At 42.4% G+C, this 22,030-nt stretch overlaps 1 protein-coding gene across 3 annotated transcripts in view; it reads right to left on the reverse strand.

The window, feature by feature from the left end:
* Window positions 1–8,212, reverse strand: part of sfxn3 (sideroflexin 3) — a 108,585-nt gene extending 100,373 nt beyond the window's left edge. For all 3 annotated transcript variants that reach the window (XM_072238882.1, XM_072238884.1, XM_072238883.1), the window contains exon 1: window positions 8,104–8,212. The gene's annotated coding sequence lies outside the window, so the exon portion shown is untranslated. The remainder of the gene's footprint in view (window positions 1–8,103) is intronic.
* Window positions 8,213–22,030: the final 13,818 nt, after the last annotated feature.

Here is a 22,030-nt window from a genome sequence, read left to right on the forward strand (position 1 = left end):
GTTCGTGGGTTCAATGTCCATTCAGAAATCAGATGTCAGAGGGGAAGAAGCTGTTCCTGAATCATTGAGTGTGTACCTCCTTCCCAATTGTAGCAGTGAGAAGAGCATATTATCCCAAATAAACAAAGGGAATCCTATTTGTTGATTAGATTTTGTACTTAAATAGTTGCCCAAACTAAACAGCAACTCTAATTCACTGATAGCCCAATTAACTGGATTCTACTGCACTCTACAACTCATGTCTCAGTATTACTTAGCTATTTGTACAATCTTTTTTCTTTTACACATTGGCTATTTGTCAGTCTTCGTGCATGTATAGTTTTCTTTTTGTAAATTCTATTGCATTTCTTTATTTTCCTGTAAAAGCCTACAAGTAAATGAATCTCAGGGTAGTAAATAATAAATAAAGGCATCTGTTAGTCTTGCGAGACCATGGATCTGCGCCTGGAAAGTCTTCACTCTCCAGGGCGCAGGCCTGGGCAAGGTTGTATGGAAGGCCAGCAGTTGCCCATGCTGCAAGTCTCCCCTCTCCACGACATCAACGTTGTCCAAGGGAAGGGCATTAGGACCCATACAGCTTGGCACCAGTGTTGTCGCAGAGCAATGTGTGATTAAGTGCCTTGCTCAAGGACACAACACGTTGCCTCGGCTGGGGCTCGAACTCACGACCTTCAGGTCGCTAGTCCAATGCCTTAACCACTTGGCCACGTGCCCACACACAGGGTAGTAATGGTAACATATAGTTGAGTTAAGCTGAGGCCTCTGCTGGTCAGAGTTGACGGTGTCCAGCTGTCTAGATACACAAGCCTGGGCAGTACGAAATGGAGAGCAAACTGTTGTGATGTAGGAAGCTCCCCCTCCTCATGCATCTGATGAACCCAAAGGAACAGCAGAAACCAATACAGGTTGGCACCAGTAGCATGGCAGGAACTGCCAGTCAAAATTGAACTCAACATAAGACTGTCTTAGCGATTCCAGCTTCAGATTTTTCACTTGGGGTTTATTCCCAAAGCCTTCCCCATGAGTGGGTATAGCCGCAAGCCAGCAGAGGTTTGAGACTAGAGCTTTCTTTCTCCTAGATGAGCTGCCAACCGTGGCTGACAAGCCCCATCTGTCCAAAGCGACTGGTATTAAGGCGCCAGTAACCCGCCTTTGCCCCTTCTCCTGTCAGTAGAAACAGTTCCGCCGGGCTTACTAGCTAAGCCACATGTGAAGGCCAGGAGCTGGACTTGGTTGTCAGAGGCTATTTGGCGCACGACATTGGGAGCATTTAATAGGTAGTGGGAGCTTGTCCCCATTACCACCCTCGGCTGTAACAAACTTAAGGAGCGTATCATCATCATCAGGTGCCGTGCCCAGTTTGAGCTTTGACTGCCATGGCCCACACACTCCTGTTTCGGGTCAAGTGGATCAATTCATTGGTGTTCATTTCCAATTCTCTGGCTGCTGTCTCCATCATCATTTGTCTTTGTCTTCCTCTTGCTTTCTTCCCTTCAATCTTTCCCATAATTACCATGCATTCTAACTCCTCTTTCCCAATCACATGTCCAATAAAGTTACGTTGCCTTTTCGTGATCTCATACATTATTTCTCTTGTGTTTTCTGTTCATGACATCCTCGTTAGATATTCGTTTCATCCTTGATATTCTTTGCATCCTCCTCAAAATCCACATTTCTGCTGCTACAATTCGTTTCCTCATGTTACTAGATATTGTCCAACGTTCTGAGCCATATAACATAACTGGATAAACTTAACATTTCAGTACTCTGAGGCGGGTTGTCATGCCTAGTTTAGTATTGGTCAGTATAGACCTCATTCTCGTAAAGGTGTCTTTTGCTATCCCTATTCTTCTTTTGATGTCCAAGTCGCACCTGCCACCTGATGTCACCCAGCTTCCTAAGTAGCAAAAGTTCTTTACTTGTTTAATGTCTTCCCCATTTATTCTCAGCCTGCAGATAGGATTCTCCTTCTTTTTGGATATCACCATACATTCTGTCTTTTTGAAATTGATAGATAGACCCATTTTTGCACTTTCTTCAACAATTATATCAATTAAATTTTGTAGTTCTTCCTCCGTACTTGCAATTAACACAGTGTCATCTGCATATCTGAAATTATTGATGTTTTCACTGCCAACTTTGATTCCCAAGATGTCTCTTATTTTTTGTAATATTGTTTCACTGTACACATTAAATAAATCAGGGGAGAAAACGCACCCTTGTCTAACGCCTCTCTTGATTTTCATAAACTGACTCACTTCTCCATCTATTCTTACAGCGGCAGTTTGTTCCCAGTACAGATTTCTGATTAGGCGGAGGTCTTTCGAATCTAGATCTAGAGTTTCCTCTAATATTTCAAATAGCTTATTGTGCTTCACTTTATCAAATGCTTTTGTGTAGTCGATAAAACAAACAAATCTTTTTGCACTTGAATAGCTCGTTCTGTTAGTATCCTTAACATCAATTTCACATTTCTTGTACCTTTGTCTTTCACAAAACCACATTGTTCTTTGCCTATTTCAGCTTGTATCTTACTTTTAGCTCCTGTCATCAAAATTCTTAGAAGTATCTTGGTGATATGACTCATTAAACTTATGGTTCTATGTAATTCACATTCTATTGCTCCAGGTTTCTTAGGAAGAGTGATAAATACTGATTTTTTCCACCTCTTCTGGTATTATTGCAGTCTCATAAATGTCATTGATTAAATCAGTAAGTTTTTCAATTCCATAATCTTCAAGGACAATAATTTGTTCTATTACGAATTCATCAGGACCTGCTAATTTTCCTTTCTTCATCTTATTTATTGCATTACGAACTTCAGATTTTAAAATACTTGGACCTTCAATGTTTTTCTTAAATTCAGGTTTCTCGCCTCGATCGTCTTCAAACAATTCCTGAATATACTCAGTACATCCGTACAGAGTTTGTAAAATGTGCGCAGGGTAGTTTTTTTGCAGCAATACATAGAGGTACCAACTAGAGAAGGGGCAGTGTTGGATCTCCTGTCAGGGAATGAGATAGGTCAGGTGACGGAGGTTTGTGTGGGGGAGCACTTTGGGTCCAGTGATCACAATGCCATTAGTTTCAATATAATTATGGAGAGTGATAGGTCTGGACCCCGGTTGAGATTTTTGATTGGAGAAAGGCTAACTTTGAGGAGATGCGAAAGGACTTAGAAGGAGTGGATTGGGACAATTTGTTTTATGGGAAGAATATAATAGAGAAATTGAGGTCATTTAAAGGTGAAATGTTGAGAGTACAGAATCTTTATGTTCCTGTTAGGTTGAAAGGAAAGGTTAAAAGTTTGAGAGAGCCATGGTTTTCAAGGGATATTGGAAACTTGGTTCGGAAAAAGAGAGCTATCTACAATAAATATAGGCAGCATGGAGTAAATAAGGTGCTTGAGGAATGTAAAGAATGTAAAAAGAATCTTAAGAAAGAAATTAGAAAAGCTAAAAAAAAGATACGAGGTTGCTTTGGCAAGTAAGGTGAAAATAAATCCCAAGGGTTTCTACCATTATATTAATAGCAAAAGGATATAACCATATAACAATTACAGCACGGAAACACGCCATCTCGGCCCTTCTAGTCCATGCCGAATGCTTACACTCACCTAGTCCCACCGGCCTGCACTCATCCCATAACCCTCCATTCCTTTCCTGTCCATATAGCTATCCAATTTAACTTTAAATGACAACATAGAACCTGCCTCAACCACTTCTACTGGAAGCTCATTCCACACAGCTACAACTCTCTGAGTAAAGAAGTTCTCCCTCATGTTACCCCTAAACTTTTGTCCTCTAATTCTCAACCCATGTCCTCTTGTTTGAATCTTCCCCACTCTCAATGGAAAAAGTCTAACCACGTCAACTCTATCAATCCCCCTCATAATTTTAAACACCTCTAACAAGTCCCCACTCAACCTACTATGCTCCAAAGAATAAAGACCTAATCGATTCAACCTTTCTCTGTAACTTAGCAGATGAAACCCGGGCAACATTTTAGTAAACCTCCTCTGTACTCTCTCAATTTTATTGACATCTTTAGTGAGGGAGGGATTTTAGATATTTTAGATAGTGAGGGATAAAATTGGTCCCTTAGAAAATCAGAGTGGATAGCTATGTGTGGAGCCAAAAGAGGTGGGGGAGATTCTGAACAATTTCTTTTCTTCAGTATTCACTAAGGAGAAGGATATTGAATTGTGTAAGATAAGGGAAACAGGCAGGGAAGTTATGGAAACTATGACGATTAAAGAGGAAGTACTAGAGCTCTTAAGGAAGGAATATAAAGGTGGATAAGTCTCCGGGTCCTGACAGGATATTCCCCAGGACATTGAGGGAAGTTAGTGTGGAAATAGCAGGGGTTCTGACAGAAATATTTCAAATGTCATTAGGAACGGGGATGGTGCCAGAGGATTGGCATATTGCTCATGTTGTTCCATTGTTTAAAAAGGATTCTAAGAGTATACCTAACAATTATCGACCTGTGAGTTTGACGTCAGTGATGGGTAAATTGATGGAAAGTATTCTTAGAGATGGTAAATATAATTATCTGGATAGACAGGGTCTGATTAGGAACAATCAACATGGATTTGTGTGTGGAAGGTCATGTTTGACAAACCTTATTGAATTCTTTTAAGAGGTTACCAGGAAAGTTGACGAGGGTAAAGCGGTGGATGTTGTCTATATGGACTTCAGTAAGGCCTTTGACAAGGTCCCACATGGAAGGTTGGTTAGGAAGGTTCAATTGTTAGGTATTAATATTGAAGTAGTAAAATGGATTCAGCAGTGGCTGGATGGGAGATGCCAGAGAGTGGTGATGGATAACTGTTTGTCAAATTGGAGGCCGGTGACTAGTGGCGTGGCTCAGGGATCTGTATTGGGTCCAATGTTATTTGTCATATACCTTAATGATCTGGATGATGGGGTGGTAAATTGGATGAGTAAGTATGCAGATGATACTAAGATAGGTGGAGTTGTGGATAATGAAGTAAGTTTTCAAAGCTTGCAGAGAGATTTAGGCCAGTTGGAAGAGTGGGCTGAAAGATGGCAGATGGAGTTTAATGCTGATAAATGTGAGGTGCTACATTTTGGTAGGGCTAATCAAAATAGGACATACATGGTAAATGGTAGGGCATTGAAGAATGCAGTAGAACAGAGAGATCTATGAATAATGGTGCATAGTTCCCTGAAGGTGGAATCTCATGTGGATAGGGTGGTGAAGAAAGCTTTTGGTATGCTGGCCTTTATAAATCAGAGCATTGAGTATAGGAGTTGGGATGTAATGTTGAAATTGTACAAGGCATTGGTGAGGCCAGATTTGGAGTATTGTGCACAGTTTTGGTCACCGAATTATAGGAAAGATGTCAACAAATTAGAGACAGTACAGAGAAGATTTACTAGAATGTTACTTGGGTTTCATCACCTAAGTTACAGAGAAAGATTGAACAAGTTGGGTCTTTATTCTTTGCAGAGTAGAAGGTTGAGGGGGAACTTGATAGAGGTATTTAAAATTATGAGGGGGATAGATAGAGTTGACATGGTTAGGCTTTTTCCATTGACAGTGGGGGAGGTTAAATCAAGAGGACATGAGTTGAGAGTTAGAGGTCAAAAGTTTAGGGGTAACATGAGGGGGAACTTCTCTACTCAGAGAGTTGTAGCTGTGTGGAACGAGCTTCCAGCAGAAGTGGTTGAGGCAGGTTCGATGTTGTCATTTAAAGTTAAATTGGATAGATATATGGACAGGAAAGGAATGGAGGGTTATGGGCTGGGTGCAGGTCGGTGGGACTAGGTGAGAGTAAGAGTTCGGCACGGACTAGAAGAGCCGAGATGGCCTGTTTCCGTGCTGTAATTGTTATATGTTTATATGGTTATTTATCCGTTCATAATCTCATCTTTTTTCATGATAATGGTACCATCCTTTCCTTTCAAACATCCATGAACGAAGGAGCTTTTCACTAGTGATAAGAGTGTATACATACATTAATAATAAACGTACTTTGACTTTGCGCTGCCCTTTTTCATCAGTAAGATGCTCACCACCATTCATGAGCCCCGATGACAATCTTGGCTCGAAACGTGGACTGTTTATTCCCATCCATAGATGCCTCCTGACCTGCCTCACCACCATTTAATAGTCTTGATAGCAATGGTCTTATTGCTGATACAACTATTTAGCTCCAAAAATAGGCAGAAGAAGAGCGCTAAATTACCAAGAGAAGAATGACTGTCTTCATCTTCATGAGGCACCAAGTTTCCCCCCCAACCCCAAAAAAAATTCAATTAGTATCAGTGTCAAAAGTGGCTAAAGTCAAACCTGGCAAAAAAAAAAAGATTGTAAGTGTTGAAACAAGTCAGCATTGTGGAAGTTGCCAAGTACAATACGAAGGCCCTTTCTGAATGCCTTTTCCTCGAACTGACCAGTGAGCAGCTTTATGTTCCTGAGCATCAACATCTCAGAAGACCTATCCTGGGTCGAACACATCGAGGCATCTCCAGCGGCTCTACCTCGTTAGGAGGCTCTGGAGATTTGGTCTGTCACTAAAGACACTTGCAAGGTTCTACAGGAGTACAGTGGAGAACATTCAGACTGGTGGCATCACATGATATGGAGGCTCCATAGCACAGGATCAAAAGAGAATGACAGATTCAGCCAGTTCCATCACGGGCACAGCTCCTCCCCACCATCCAGGACGTCCTCAAGAGATGTTGCCTCAAGAAAGTGGCATCCATCATTAAGGACCCTCACCATCTGGGCCGTGCCCTTTTTGCATTACTACCATTGGGTCAGAGGTAACGAAAACCTGAAGACCCACACTTAACATTTTAGTTACCTCCGCCATCAGATCTCCAAAGGTTCTGTGAACCCAGAAACACCGTGTTGTTATTCGTCTTTTGTACATTTACTTATTTTTGTAACATTATTTCTTGTAATTATTTACAAAGTAATTATTATTTCCTGCACTGTACTGCTGCCACAAAATAACGAACTTCATGACACGACAGATGATAATAAACCTGTTTCTGATTCATCTAAGAACAGAAGTTTTTCTGTTGACAGCTGTAGTGTTTACCTGCACCATTAATTCTTCAGACAATAAGGAAGCATGCATGATCATGCAACAAGACCTGGAATGCAGATTTAGGAAGAACCGCAAGCATCATCTGCTTCTGGTAAAAGCCATTCAGTACCCATTCCCCACAAAGGTGGCCATGGATCTTTCCTAACTTGCATTCATATTCAGAATCAGATTTCCCAGCACCAGTATAATGCCATACATTGAAACCACCAAGTTACAACAGGAAATATAAAACATAAATACACACACATACACACACACACACACAGTGCTGGAGGGACTCAGCAGGTCAGGCAGCATCTACGTAGAGGAATAAACAGTCGACGTTTCAGGCTGAGACCCTTCATCAGTGAGGTAGTGTTCGTAGGTTCATCGACGATTCAGACATCTGATGGCGGAGAGGAAGAAGCTGTCCCTAAGAGGTTGACTGTACCTCTTCCCTGATGGAAGATGTCCACCAACGAAAAAAATCCAAGTGTGCAAGCTTCAAGAAACACCAACGAGCTAAGCTAGAACCAACATCAGACAGGTGCTAGCCCATGAACGATGGCTGTGGTGGGAGATGGTTGTTTCTTAATTTTATTGACACCACTATTTAGTGATGCTCCTTTTTAAATAGACACATAAGAAACCCAACATTCCATAATTAAATACGCTTTGAAATGTTAAATAAGATAATCAGACAAAAAGCAATTAGGGGCATGGATACATTGTCCATTGCCGAGGCTCACTTGCCTCCAGCAATGCGTGAGCCGTTGTGACAATATATATGACCTTGAACTTCCAGAGAGAAGCAAGCCGGATTTACGTTCCGCTTGTAACAAAACCATTCAATGAAAAGAAAAAGTTGCGAGCGGACCGTAGCCGAGATCATGCTAGTTCGAAAGTTTGGGGTGGATGCACATTTCCTGATAGTGCAATCAAAAGACGGCATGAGCTCAGCACAACCCCACACGGTTAAAGGGACTCCTGTTGTAGTTCTACTGCGGAGCACCCCGGTGCCGGGGTAATTTATGACTTACCTGAGCTGCCTATTGAACACTCTGATGATGGACACGCCGCTGAGCCTCCGGCTTCACCCGCACCAGAACCGAAACCCCGGTTCCTCCAGACCCGGCAACTATCTGACTGGCAGGCCGCTGCACTACTTGGCGTGCGGAGGGCGTGGCAGAACTAGCCAATCGGCGTGCGGTGAGAGGGCGGGTCCAGAGCGCACCCATTCAGGCAGGGCGGCTGAGCCGAGAGCCGGGAGGCGTCGCCCAGGGTAACGAAGAGCCTGCGCATTGGTTGGCTGCCGGTTCATGACCTAGGAGGTGGGGAAGATCAAAGAAGTTAATTTGGATCCGTAGCGGTGTGGGCTGCTGGAGAGAGTTAGGTTTTACTGGCAGCAGCATTCACAAAAAAACATTAACTTATACAAAGTTTTACATAATTAGAACCTTGGTGTCCAGAAAGTGCTTCGGAAGTGTTTCAGCGTTGTGAGCATGGCATAGACTACCTCACTGAAGCACCTTCAATTACTCCAAAAGACTGAGGTTTGGTAAAATACTGAAAGGCTTTTATTCACTGTACGATACGACCTCCACAGTGAGTGTCTGCCCCCGAACTGAGGGGGAGGGGCAAGGTGAACACCTTCATACAGGACTCTGTGGGAGGAGCCACAGGGGCAGTCAGCAGAGGGGTGTGTCCAGACAGGTAACCCAGTTACAACATACATACATGGTTTACCACACTGACAAACTACCCGACAGAGGGTGATGGTACTTTTTGTTGACTGAATACCTGTGATTGGTGGTTTATATGAATGATTTGTATGTAGTTGCGGGAGATATTATCGGTAAATTTGTAGAAACAAAATTTTACAGATGTGCTTCCTGGCTGGATTATGGCAATTTAAATGTAGGAAGCTGCAGAGAGTAGTGCACTCCGCCAGATACAACAGCGGTACACCCCTATCATCAGAGATCACTACCGTCTGAGCAATGCTGTCTTCTCGCAGGAGGTGTAGAAGCCTGAAGTCCAAGCAGGCTCAAGAACAGCTGGGCCCGATGAAGGATCTCCGTCTGAAACATCAACTGTTTGTTCCGCTCTATAGATGTTGCCTGACTTGCTAAGTTCCCGCAGTACTTTGCGTGTGTTGCTCAAGAATAGCTACTTCCCTTCAATCATTTGATTCCTGAGCCAACTGGCAAAGGCCAGATCACTACGCTTTAACAACATTGTGACCACTTTGACCATCTTGCACTAAAATGAACTTTGTCTTCTTCATTTTCTTGTAAAGATGTGCATAAATTATGATTAGTTAATGGTTTTCATGTGAATGTTGCTTTTTCACGTCTGTGTCCGTGATGTTGATCGTTTTTAATTGCACATTATGTTTATTTACTGACATCCGGCACGGAACAGGCCCTTCTGACCCTTCGAGCCACACCACCCAGCAACCCCCGATTTAACCCTCGCCTAATCATGGGACAACTTACAATCACCAATTAACCTATCAACAGGTACGTCTTTGGACTGCAGGAGGAAACCGGGGCACCCGGAGTAGACCCGCACAGTCACAGGGAGAACATAAATACTCCTGAGTCCAGGTCAGCTGTATCATAAAATGTTGTGCTGACCACTGCGCTACCATGCCATGCCAATGTGCATATAACAATAACTTGACTTAGACTTTCACACAAGGACTAGTGGAGTTATTGACAGTGTGCAGAGTAATGTTAGGATGCAGGGTGAAACCTAGTGAGAAATAAAAGCTGGAGTTTTATTCTGGAAAACTTTTGGAGTACAGACAAGGCTGGGACATACATCATGAATGGTAGGGTCTTAGAAAGTATTAACAATAGAGGTACCATACATCCTTGAAGGTAGCAGCACAGGGGTTGGCAATGGTAAGAAGGTATTTTGGATACTAGTCAGGGCACTGAGTACAAGAGCTTCATTGTTATAGCACACAGGTTGGGCTTTAACTGTTCAAGTCTCCACACAAAAGGAGGGTGTGATAGCGTTGGATAGAGCACAGAGGAGATCCACTAGGCTGTTGCTTGGGCAGAGTGTTTCAGTTACAAGGAGAATTGGAAGAGGCTGGATCTGTTTTTTTCTGGCATGAGGGAGGTTAGGAGGGGGCATGACTGAACTACATAAACGAATAAGGGGTATAGATAGCTTAGATTACAGAGAAGATTCCCCTATATCAGAGGTAGATAAAGCTAGAGAGCATAGATTTAGGTCAGGAGGCAAGAGATTATGAGGGAATCTAAGGGAATGGACATTTTCACCTCGAGTGGCGAGTACACTGCCTGAGAGACTGGTGGAAGCAGAGCTGCTGACAGCACTTAAGCAGGGTCTAGATGAGTACTCAAATCACTAAGGTATACAGTTCAAAGTAAATTATAATCATAGGAGGCTACCGGCAGGAAGGTGTGATTAATACGGATGGGTGCCTAGGTATGCCATGGACGTAGTGGGCCCAAATGGCCTGTTTCTATGCCACATGACTCCATGAGTATAGTGAATCCAGAGTTTGAGTCTCATCATCTATACCAAAGATCAAAGCACAAAGTCTTGGAATTGAAGCTCAATGACCGAAGGCCCTGGATCTGTGAAACTGCAATCCATTGGGAAGTTGGAGGCCCATTATCCATGAGACAACTGGAGGCCCAAAGGCCTGTACTGGGTTCAAGGAGTGTGTGTGTGTGTGTGTGTATAAAAGGGCTTGTTTTGCTGGTGTTTTGTTGCTTGTTGTGTTGTGTGTTGTTCTGCCAAGCATTGTGGGCATGTTATGTTTGCACCGGAATATGTGGCAACACTTCAATGTCACAAAGTCCTTAAGAAGTACTGATTGTTAAAGCAATGATGCATTTCACTGTATGTTTCAATAAACATTCCCCAACAACCTCTCCCTGGAACAGGCTGTGCTTCCCAGATCAGCCGCCTCAGAACACACAGAAGCAGGGTAATCCCCAGCATCTGAGTAAAAAGAAGAAAAGCTTGAAAGTTCTAGAGTTCAGAATTAATTTATTATCAAAGCATGTATTTGTCACCATATAGTATCCTGAGAATCATTTTGTTGAAGGTGTTCATCATATCTACAAAGGAATACAATGGAATTAATGAAAAACAACACACACAGACAGACAAACAACCAAAGAATGCAAACTCTGCAATTACAAAAATAAATAAATAAATATTACAAACGTGCATTGCAGAGTCCTTAAAGTGAGTCCATATGTAGTAGAATCAGTTCAGTGTTGAGATGAGTGAAGTTATCCGTAGTGGTTCAGTACCCTGATGGTTGAAGGGTAATAACTGTTCCTAATGGTAAGGCTCCTCTGCTTCCTTGATGACAGCAGTGAGGAGAAAGCATGCCTTGATAGTGGATGCCGCTTTCCTGTGGGACTGCTCCTTGTAAATGTTTTCAACGGTGGTGGGGGCTTTTCCCGTGATGGACAGGTCTGTATTCACTACTCTTTTGTTGGCTCTTCCATTCATGGACACTGGTGTTTCCATACCAGGTCCTGAGCAAAGCTCATTTGGACTGGTTTGGTTGGAGTATTTAAACTTCTAAACAAACTGTATTCTTTTCTACCTATTACATTGAGCAAAACTGGCACTCATTTCGCATCAGCTATTCCATTTGCTTTAAAATACTGCTCAATGTGTTCTCCACACATGATCCAGTTATCTATTGTGCAAACAAACACATCTATCTTTTCAATATAGCCAGCCATTTTTGCTTTTTTAATTTACTAACATCATCATCACCTGGTACTCACTGTTTATGAACCCGTGAATTTCAGCCATCTTCTGTCTTTTTTTAACTCAACCATCTTTCTCCCCTTGCAAAGAAAAAAAACATGCAGCACTTTTGTTTAACTCGAACATCTTGTTGCACTTCAACAGGAAGGTAGATGTCCGGATTTGTCTTCAAACCTCCTCGTCACGACTGTTATGATTTGTAACTCCAAAAACTAATCAAAAGAAAAACACGGGAGCCCGGAAGAATATGAACACTTAGTTTTTATTTTAGTGAGTCGCCTTCATGTCAGAATCAGAATCAGGTTTATTATCACCTGTGAAATTCGTTAACTTAGCAGTTCAATGCAATACATAATATAGAAGAACAAGGGGAAAAAAAGTAAATCAATTACAGTATATGTATATTGAACAGATTAAGAATCGCGCAAAAACAGAAATATATTAAAAAAAAGTAAGGTAGTATTCAACGGTTCAATGTACATTTAGGAATCAGATGGCAGAAGGGAAGAAGCTGTTCCTGAATCACTGAGTGTGTGCCTTCAGGCTTCTGTACCTCCTACCTGATGGCAACAGTGAGAAAAGGGCATGCCCTGGGTGCCGGAGGTCCTTAATAATGGACACTGCCTTTCTGAGACACTGCTCCTTGAAGATGTCCTGGGTATTTTGTAGGCTAGTACCCAAGATGGAGCCAACTAAATTTACAACCCTCTGCAGCTTCTTTTGGTCCTGTGCAGTAGCCCTCCTATACTAGACAGTGATGCAGCCTGTCAGAATGCTCTCCACGGTACATCTATAGAAGTTTTTGAGTGTTTTTCTTGACATACCAAATCCCTTCAAACTCCTAATACAGTCTCTGTCTTGCCTTCTTTCTGACTACATCGATATGTTGGGACCAGCTTAGATCCTCAAAGATCTTGACACCCAGGAACTTGAAACTGCTCACTCTCTCCACTTCTGGCCCCTCTATGAGGATTGGTATGTGTTCCTTCATCTTACCCTTCCTGAAGTCCACAATCAGCTCTTTCATCTTACTGACATTGAGTGCAAGGGTTTTGCTGCGACACCACTCCACTAGTTGGCATATCTCGATCCTGTACGCCCTCTCATCACCACCTGAGATTCTACCAACAATGGTTGTATCATCAGCAAATTTATAGATGGTATTTAAGCTATGCCTAGCCACACAGTCATGAGTATATAGAGAGTAAAGCAGTGGGCTAAGCGCACATGCCTGAGATGCACCAGTGTTGAGCGTCAGCAAGGAGGATATGTTATCACCAATCCGCACAGATTGTGGTCTTCCAGTTAAGAAGTCGAGGATCCAATTGCAGATGGAGACACGGAGGCCCAGGTTCTGTAACTTCTCAATCAGGATTGTGGGAATGACGGTGTTAAATGCTGAGCTATAGTCGATGAACAGCAACCTGACATAAGTGTTTGCATTGTCCAGGTAGTCAAAGGCTGTGTGAAGAGCCATCGAGATCACATCTGCCGTTGACCTATTGTGGCAACAGGCAAATTGCAGTGGGTCCAGGTCCTTGCTGAGGCAGGAGTTCAGTCTAATCATGACCAACCTCTCAAAGCATTTCATCACTGTCAATATGAGTGCTACCGGGTGACAATCATTAAGGCAGCTCACTTTATTCTCCTTAGGCACTGGTATAATTGTTGCCTTTTTGAAGCAAGTGGGACCTTCCATCCATAGCAGTCAGAGATCGAAAATATCCTTGAATACTCCTACAACAGGAATTCTGCAGATGTGTTGTTGCAGATTTGTGTTGCTTGAATTCTCCTGCTAGTTGGTTGGCACAAGTCTTGAAAGCCTTACCAGGTACTCCATCAGGACCTGCCACCTTGCGAGGGTTCACCCTCTTTAAAGACAGCCTAACATCAGCCTCCGAGACAGAGATCACAGGGTCACTGGGTGCAGAAGGGATTTTCATAGCTGTAGTTATATGCTGTCTTTCAAAGCGGGCACTGAATTCATCTGGTAGTGAAGCATTGCTGCCATTCATGCTATTGGGTTTTGCTTTGTAGGAAGTAATGTCTTGCAAACCTTGCCAGAGTTGTCGTACATCCAGTGTTGCCTCCAACCTGGCTTTCAAAATTGTCTCTTCACCCTTTAAATAGCCCTCCACAAGTCATACCTGGCTTTCTGGTACAGAACTGGGTCGCCAGCCTTGAATGCCACAGATCTAGCCTTCAGCACATGACGTACCTCCTGGTTCATCCTTGGCTTTTAGTTTGAGAATGTACGGCAAGTCTTTGCAGGCACACACTCATCTATACAACTCGGTAATAACTGCAGCATCCTCATCCAGATGCGAAGATGAATCCCTGAATACAGTCCATTCCACCGATTCAAAGCAGTCCTGTAAGCGCTCCTGTGCTTCCCTTGTGTCCTCACGACTGGTGCTGCAGTCTTCAGTCTCTGCCTATACATGGAGTAGAAGTACAGACAGGTGATCGGACTTCCCAAAGTGAGGGCGTGGAATAGCACGGTAGGCATTCTTGATGGTAGTGTAACAATGGTCCAGTGTGTTGTTTTCTCTGCTATTGCAAGTAATCTGTTGATGGTAATTGCTTAGTGATTTTTTTTCAGACTGGCCAGGTTAAAATCTCCCAAAACGATGGTGAAAGTGTGGTGGCGTAATGATGTATACTATTCAAGTACTTTTACATATAATTCATTGTGGGTTATGTAAACAACAAAGAATGCTTAAACAAAATGTATTTACAATATTACTCCAATATTACAGAAATACTAAATACACTACATCCACAACTGTGAATTATGGTGTGTGTGTGGAGTTAGGTCACTCGCCTGAGTGCTACTGGTACCATGTAACCCAGTACTACCTGTCACATGTTTGGGTGGTTGGCGACTAAACCAGCTCCCCCACCAGGCTTGCCTGGTGAGGAGGGTGGCTAGACACCCTGCAGGATGAAAAACAAGACCTGTCAAAGGGCGGATGAACCCTCTTGTAGGGTCAACGGCCATCTAGCAAATACGTGCCATGAAGCGCGGAAAGGGCATCCCTTGCATTGAAGCTTGGTCTGGCCATTCACTGCAACAGAACTTCCCCCAGCCGTCTTGGACCCCACCATGCCGCTGGATCCGGGAGGGGATGTCGAGAGGGTGGATCTGGACCTGTGCAACCCCCTACTCACCTAAAACCCACTCACGCACACGCTGTTCCTTTCTAAGGAGTGGGGTACCACCCCACTGACTGACTGAAAGGAACTATCATCATCCTGTGTGTGTGTGTGTGTGTATATATGTATATACATGTACAGTGTATGTATAGAAGAGGGCATGTCCTCAGTGGTGGGGCTCCTTATTGATGGATGCCGCCTTTTTGTGATGCCGCTCATTGAAGGTATCTTGGATTCCACTACCCATAGCCCCCTGACACTGATACTGCTCCCTGTATCAGCTTCCCTCAACACTCAGTTTCTCTTCTCTAAATGCCACCTAAAGCCATCCTTACTCTCAACCATCTCCTGTCCCTCTCAGCCCCACCCCCTCGAGCTGAACCTATTCTTTGTTTGACTGGAAGTCCCTTTCCATTATAACTATATAACCATATAACAATTACAGCACGGAAACAGACCATCTCAGCCTTTCTAGTCAGTGCCGAACTCTTACCCTCACCTAGTCCCACCGACCTGCACTCAGCCCATTGCTGTCCATTCCTTTCCTGTCCATATAGCTGTGCAGTTTAACTTTAACTGACATCGAACCTGCCTCAACCACTTCTGCTGGAAGCTCGTTCCACACAGCCACCAATCTCTGAGTAAAGAAGTTCCCCCTCATGTTACCCCTAAACTTTTGCCCCTTAACTCTCAACTCATGTCCTCTTGTTTGAATCTCCCCCACTGTCAATGGAAAAAGCCTATCCACGTTAACTCTATCTATCCCTCTCATAATTTAAAATACCTCTACCAAGACCCCCCTCAACCTTCTACGTTCCAAAGAATAAAGACCTAACTTGTTCAACCTTTCTCTGTAACTTAGGTGATGAAATCCTGGTAACATTCTAGTAAACGTTCTCTGTACTCTCTCTATTTTGTTGACATCTTTCCTATAATTTGGTGACCAAAACTGTACACAATACTCCAAATTTGGCCTCACTAATGCCTTGTACAATTTCAACATTACATCCCAACTCCTATACTCAATGCTCTGATTTATAAAGGCCAGCACACCAAAAGCTTTCTTCACCACCCTATCCACATGAGATTCCACCTTCAGGGAACTATGCACCATTATTCCTAGATCCCTCTGTTCTATTGCATTCTTCAATGCCCTACCATTTACCATGTATGTCCTATTTTGATTAGTCCTACCAAAGTGTAGCACCTCACATTTATCAGCATTAAACTCCATCTGCCATCTTTCAGCCCACTCTTCTAAAGGGCCTAAATCTCTCTGCAGGCTTTGAAAACCTACTTCATTATCCACAACTCCACCTATCTTAGTATCATCTGCATATATACTCATCCAATTTACCACCCCATCATCCAGATCATTAATGTATATGACAAATAACATTGGACCCAGTACAGATCCCTGAGGTACACCACTAGTCACTGGCCTCCAATCTGACAAACAGTTATCCATCACCACTCTCTGGCGTCTCCCAACCAGCCACTGCTGAATCCATTTTACTACTTCAATATTAATACCTAACGATTGATCCTTCCTAATCAACCTTCCATGTGGGACCTTGTCAAAGGCCTTACTGAAGTCCATACAGACAACATCCACCGCTTTACCTTCATCAACATCTAGTAACCTCTCCAAAAAATTCAATAAGATTTGTCAAACATGACCTTCCACGCACAAATCCATGTTGACTGTTCCTAATCAGACCCTGTCTATCCAGATAATTATATATACCATCTCTAAGAATACTTTCCATCAATTTACCCACCACTGACATCAAACTCACAGGCCGATAATTGCTAGGTATTCTCTTAGAACCCTTTTTAAACAATGGAACAACATGAGCAATATGCCAATCCTCCGGCACCATCCCTGTTTCTAATGACATTTGAAATATTTCTGTCAGAGCCCCTGCTATTTCCACATTAACTTCCGTCAATGTCCTAGGGAATATCCTGTCAGGACTCAGAGACTTATCCACTTTTATATTCCTTAAAAGCTCCAGTACTACTATGTTTTTAATCATCATAGTTTCCATAACTTTCCTACCCATTTCCCTTATCTTACACAATTCAATATCCTTCTCCTTAGTGAATACTGAAGAAAAGAAATTGTTAAGAATCTCCCCCATCTCTTTTGGCTCCACACATAGCCATCCACTCTAATTTTCTAAGGGACCAATTTTATCCCTCACTATCCTTTTGCTATTTATATAACGGTAGAAACTCTTGGGATTTATTTTCACCTTACTTGCCAAAGCAACCTCATATCTCCTTTCAGCTTTTCTAATTTCTTTCTTAAGATTCTTTTTACATTCTTTATATTCCTCGAGCACCTCATTCACTCCATGCTGTCTACATTTATTGTAGATCTCTCTTTTTTTCAGAACCAAGTTTCCAATATCCCTTGAAAACCATGGCTCTCTCAAACTTTTAACCTTTCCTTTCAACCTAACAGGAACATAAAGATTCTGTACTCTCAAAATTTCACCTTTAAATGACCTCCATTTCTCTATTACATCCTTCCCATGAAACAAATTGAATGTGTTGAGGGTACAGGAAAAGCATAGTCATCCAGCCCTCATCAAGTTTAACGGGTTCTGCATAAACAAAAACAAATGAATATTGACACGCTCTCATCATTGTCCCAGGTAGACCAATGGGCTCCTTCAACAATTCGGGTATCGTGGTGGTGTAGCTGTTAGAGTAACGCTATTACAGCAACAGGGACCCAGGTTCAATTTCCACCACAGAGTTTGTGCATTTGCCCCGTGACCACATGGGTTTCCTCTGGGTGCTCAGATTTCCTCCACATTCCAAGGATTTACCGTTTAGTTAGTTAATTGGTTATATGCGTATAATTGGGTGTTGCAGGCTCATTTGGCTGCAAAAGTCTAGTACTATCTAAATTTTTTAAAAATTTCCTGCTGCTGAGATGCTGATTACTGCAGACTGCTGGTTGGGAAAGACTTAGATATCCAAATTTTTACTGTACATCATTCCAGAGTTCTTGGGTCTGCTTCTGTGAGGCAGCAAACTTAAAAAAAAATCTTGACATACATATCTCCTGTTGGTATTTAATTTTCCCTTCACTAAAAGGTGATCTTCCTTTGTAACAAACCTTGGATATGCTCATTGATTAAGAAGAGCTTGATATTTGATGGAAGTAAGTGGAATCTGGTTGTTTAATGGCACCCTTACTTTGTTTTAATGAACATCTTGGAGTTAGACCTGTTGTTCAACGATTACTTGAAAAGTTCACCATATGCACAAAGGCTTAGTGAAGTTTATCCTTGTGACACAGCTCTTGAAATACATGATGGAAAATTGAGAGGCTCCAAGATAGCTCACTATGGCACAAATCAGATGACATGTGTCCAAAAGTTCAAAATAAATTTATTATCAAAGCACATGTATATCACCATCTACAACCCTGAGATTCATTTTCTTGTAGATATATACAGTAAGTCCAAGAAACATAATAGAATCAATCAAAGACCACACCCAACAGGATGGAGACACGACCAAAGTGCAAACACAAATAAATAAATAAATAAATGCATACATACATACATACATAATGGAGAACACGAGATGAAGAGTCCTTGAAAATGAGTCTATAGGCTCTGGGAACAGTTCAGTGATAGGGTGAGTGAAGTTATCCCCTTTGGTTCAAGAGTCTATTGGTTGAGGGGTAATAACTGTTCCTAAACCTGGCACTGTGGGTTCTGAGGCTCCTGTACCTGCTCCCTGATGTCTGCAGCAAGAAGAGACCATAACCTGTGTGTGGGGATCCTTGATGATGGAGCTCCTTTCCAATGACAGCGCTCCACGTAGATGTACGCAATGCGATTCGCATTCACTATGACAGGGTTAGAAACACATGAAGCTGTTTTTGGAAAGAAGTTGGCCATAAACGAGGTTAAGTACAATACAGTGCCTGTGTTTTTAAAAATATTCCCCAGACTTTCCTTAAGAGGCATAAATTTAACCAGAGAAAGTAGGAGACTGGTAAATCATACTACACTTGGAGTAGCATTCCAAGAGAGTGTGACTTTCATTTAATTATGCTGAAGGAAATACTTAAAGGTAGACTTGTGTTTGGAATTTCCATTGTTTCAAGGACTTTGTTTTATTGTAACACACAATCTTCCATCAGGAAACTTCAAAGCTAAAAACCTATGACCTAAGATGTCAGCAATACTTTTCTACCCACAGGTGCTTCTCCACTCACTGAGTTTCTCAAGCAGCACAGTGGTGTGACGCTTTGGTGCTGTAAATTGCTGACACCGCCTGTAAGGAATTTGTGTGTTCCCCCCCACGATCACGCAGGTTTCCTATGGATGCTCCGGTTTCCACCTGCATTCCAAAGACATGCGGGTTTGGGTTAGTAAATTGTGGGCATGCTACGTTGGCACCAGAAGTGTGGTGGCACTTGGGGCGCTGCCTAGCACATCATTGGACTGTGTTGGTCATTGACCCAAATGATGCATTTCACTGTTTGTTTCAATGTACCCGTGACAAATAAAGCTAATCTTTCTTTTAGTTTGGTTATTGATCCAGGTTTTAGCATCTGCAGTCTTTTATTCAAAGTTCAAAGTACATTTATTATCAAAGTATGTATATATTATACAACCTTGAGATTCAACTCCTTACAGGCAGCCACAAAAGCAGAAACCCAAAAGAATCCAATAAAAAAGGAGCAACAAACACCTAGTTTGGAGGAAGAGAGAGAGTGAGAAAAACACCAATCATGCAAGCAACAAAAGCAAGAAACAGCCTTCAGAAATGGTGTCTTCTTTCATTTATAGTGCTTGTTCCAATTGTGCACTTTAATTAAAAAGTGATTTTTATTTAAAAGGGGAAGATATAACAGAATGGCTGACATCACTGAAGTAGTGGTCTTTGTGATAATTGTCCAGTTGTGGCGGACAGACTGTTCCAAATTATGCCAAGTCATGTTCTCCTGAGGCAACAAACAGGCGTATAATCAAAGCTGTGTGCCTTCTGAGTGTCATGGTCCGCTGCTGTCGTAATGGACCTTGTTAAAATGCAGTAATTAGAGGTAGTTCTATACACCCTCCTTCCTTGTCGGCCCGCCCCTCTCTGTTTACAACAGCAGTACATTGACAGCTGATTATGCCACATGTCCAAATGGGATACCTTTTCTTTCCCAACATGGGATTCTCTTTTGTCTATTCTGCCTGTTATTCCTCAAAGAGGAAAAAGTACCACATACCAACCTTGTACATGAAGTAACGTAAAGGATTTACAAGTAACTCCACATGCTTGCATTACAACCAGTTTATAGACAGCTAGAATGACCATTTTTCCATTGTCTTATGCGAGACATTGACTTGTCATATCGAGGAGTTATACTGCAACTGAAAACCCAATCGTACCTCCAACAACAGTGAAATAGATACAAAGCACAGTATTGAAACAGAGAAGGTACAAATACCTAAAAGCACATACCATCAGGCTCAAGGACATCTTCTATTCCATATGAGATCATTAAAAGGACCTCCTGTATGATAAGATGGACTTGTGGTGTCAAGGAAAAAACCTCTCCCTCAATGTCGCAAAAACAAAGGAACTGGTTGTGGACTGCAGGAGGAATGGAGACAGGCTAACCCCTATTGACATCAATGGATCTGGGGTTGAGAGGGCAAACAGCTTCAAGTTCCTCGGCATCCACATCAGCGAAGACCTCACGTGGTCTGTACACATCCAGCCGTATGGTGAAAAAGGCACAACAGCGGCTCTTTCACCTCAGATAGTTGAGGAAGTTTGGTATGAGCCCCCAGATCCTAAGAACTTTCTACAGGGGCACAACTGAGAGCATCTTGACTGGCTGCATCACTGCCTGGTATGGGAACTGTACTTCCCTTAATCGTAGGACTCTGCAGAGAGTGGTACGGACAGCCCAGCACATCTGTAGTTATGAACTTCCCATGATTCAGGACATTTACAAAGATGGGTGTGATAAAAGAGCCCGTAGGATCATTGGGGACCCAAGTCATCCCAACCACAATCTATTTCATCTGCTACCATCCGGAAAGTGGTACCGCAACATAAAAGCCAGGACCAACAGGCTCTGGGGCAGCTTCTTCCACCAGGCCATCAGACTGATGAACTCACGTTGACTTGAGTGTACTCTATATTACATTGACTGTTCTATTTATTATAAATTATTATTATTGCACATTTAGATGGAGACGTAACGTAAAGATTTCTACTCCCTATGTATGTGAAGGACGTAAGAAATGAAGTCAATTCAGTTTTGTCACCACCAACCTCCTGACCCTTGCACATTATTTTGTGCCTGCAGTACACTTTCTTTGTAATTGTAACATTGCTCTCAGGGCCACTTTATTGGGTACTTCCTGTGCCTCATCAAGTGGCCACTGGGTGTACGTTTGTGATCTTCTACTGCTGTGGCCCATTCACATCAAGGTTCAATGTTCCTCTGCACACCACTGTTGTAACATGTGGTTATTTGAGTTACTGTCACCTTCCTATCAGGTTGAACCAGCCTTGCCATTCTCCTCTGACCTCTCTCATTAACAAGGTGTTTTCACCCACAGAACTGCTGCTCACTGGATGTGTGTGTTTTTTTTATTTTATGCACCATTCTCTGAAATTCCAGAGACTGTTGTGCATGAAAAGCTCAGGAGATCATCAGTTTCTGATATACTCTTAGATTTTTTTTTAGATTATGAGGACATTCAGTCCTCGTTTATTGTCATTTAGAAATGCATGCATTAAAAATGATGCAATGTTCCTCCAGAAAGATATCACAGAAACACAGGACAAACCAAGACTGAAACTGACAAAACCACATAATTATAACATACTAGACAACGGGGTAACCCATTGGGGCACCCTCTGAGAGAAAGGTAGAGCAGTCTGATGTGACCAGAATGAACATTAAATTTTCCTGAATGCTATTGCTATCTCTTTTATTTGGAAATTAAAGAAGAAAACCTCAGCTTATTAAAGAAGAAAGACACATAGCAAGAC

The sequence above is a fragment of the Mobula birostris genome, chromosome 21 (genome assembly GCF_030028105.1).
Source record: "Mobula birostris isolate sMobBir1 chromosome 21, sMobBir1.hap1, whole genome shotgun sequence".
Classification (NCBI taxonomy): domain Eukaryota; kingdom Metazoa; phylum Chordata; class Chondrichthyes; order Myliobatiformes; family Myliobatidae; genus Mobula; species Mobula birostris.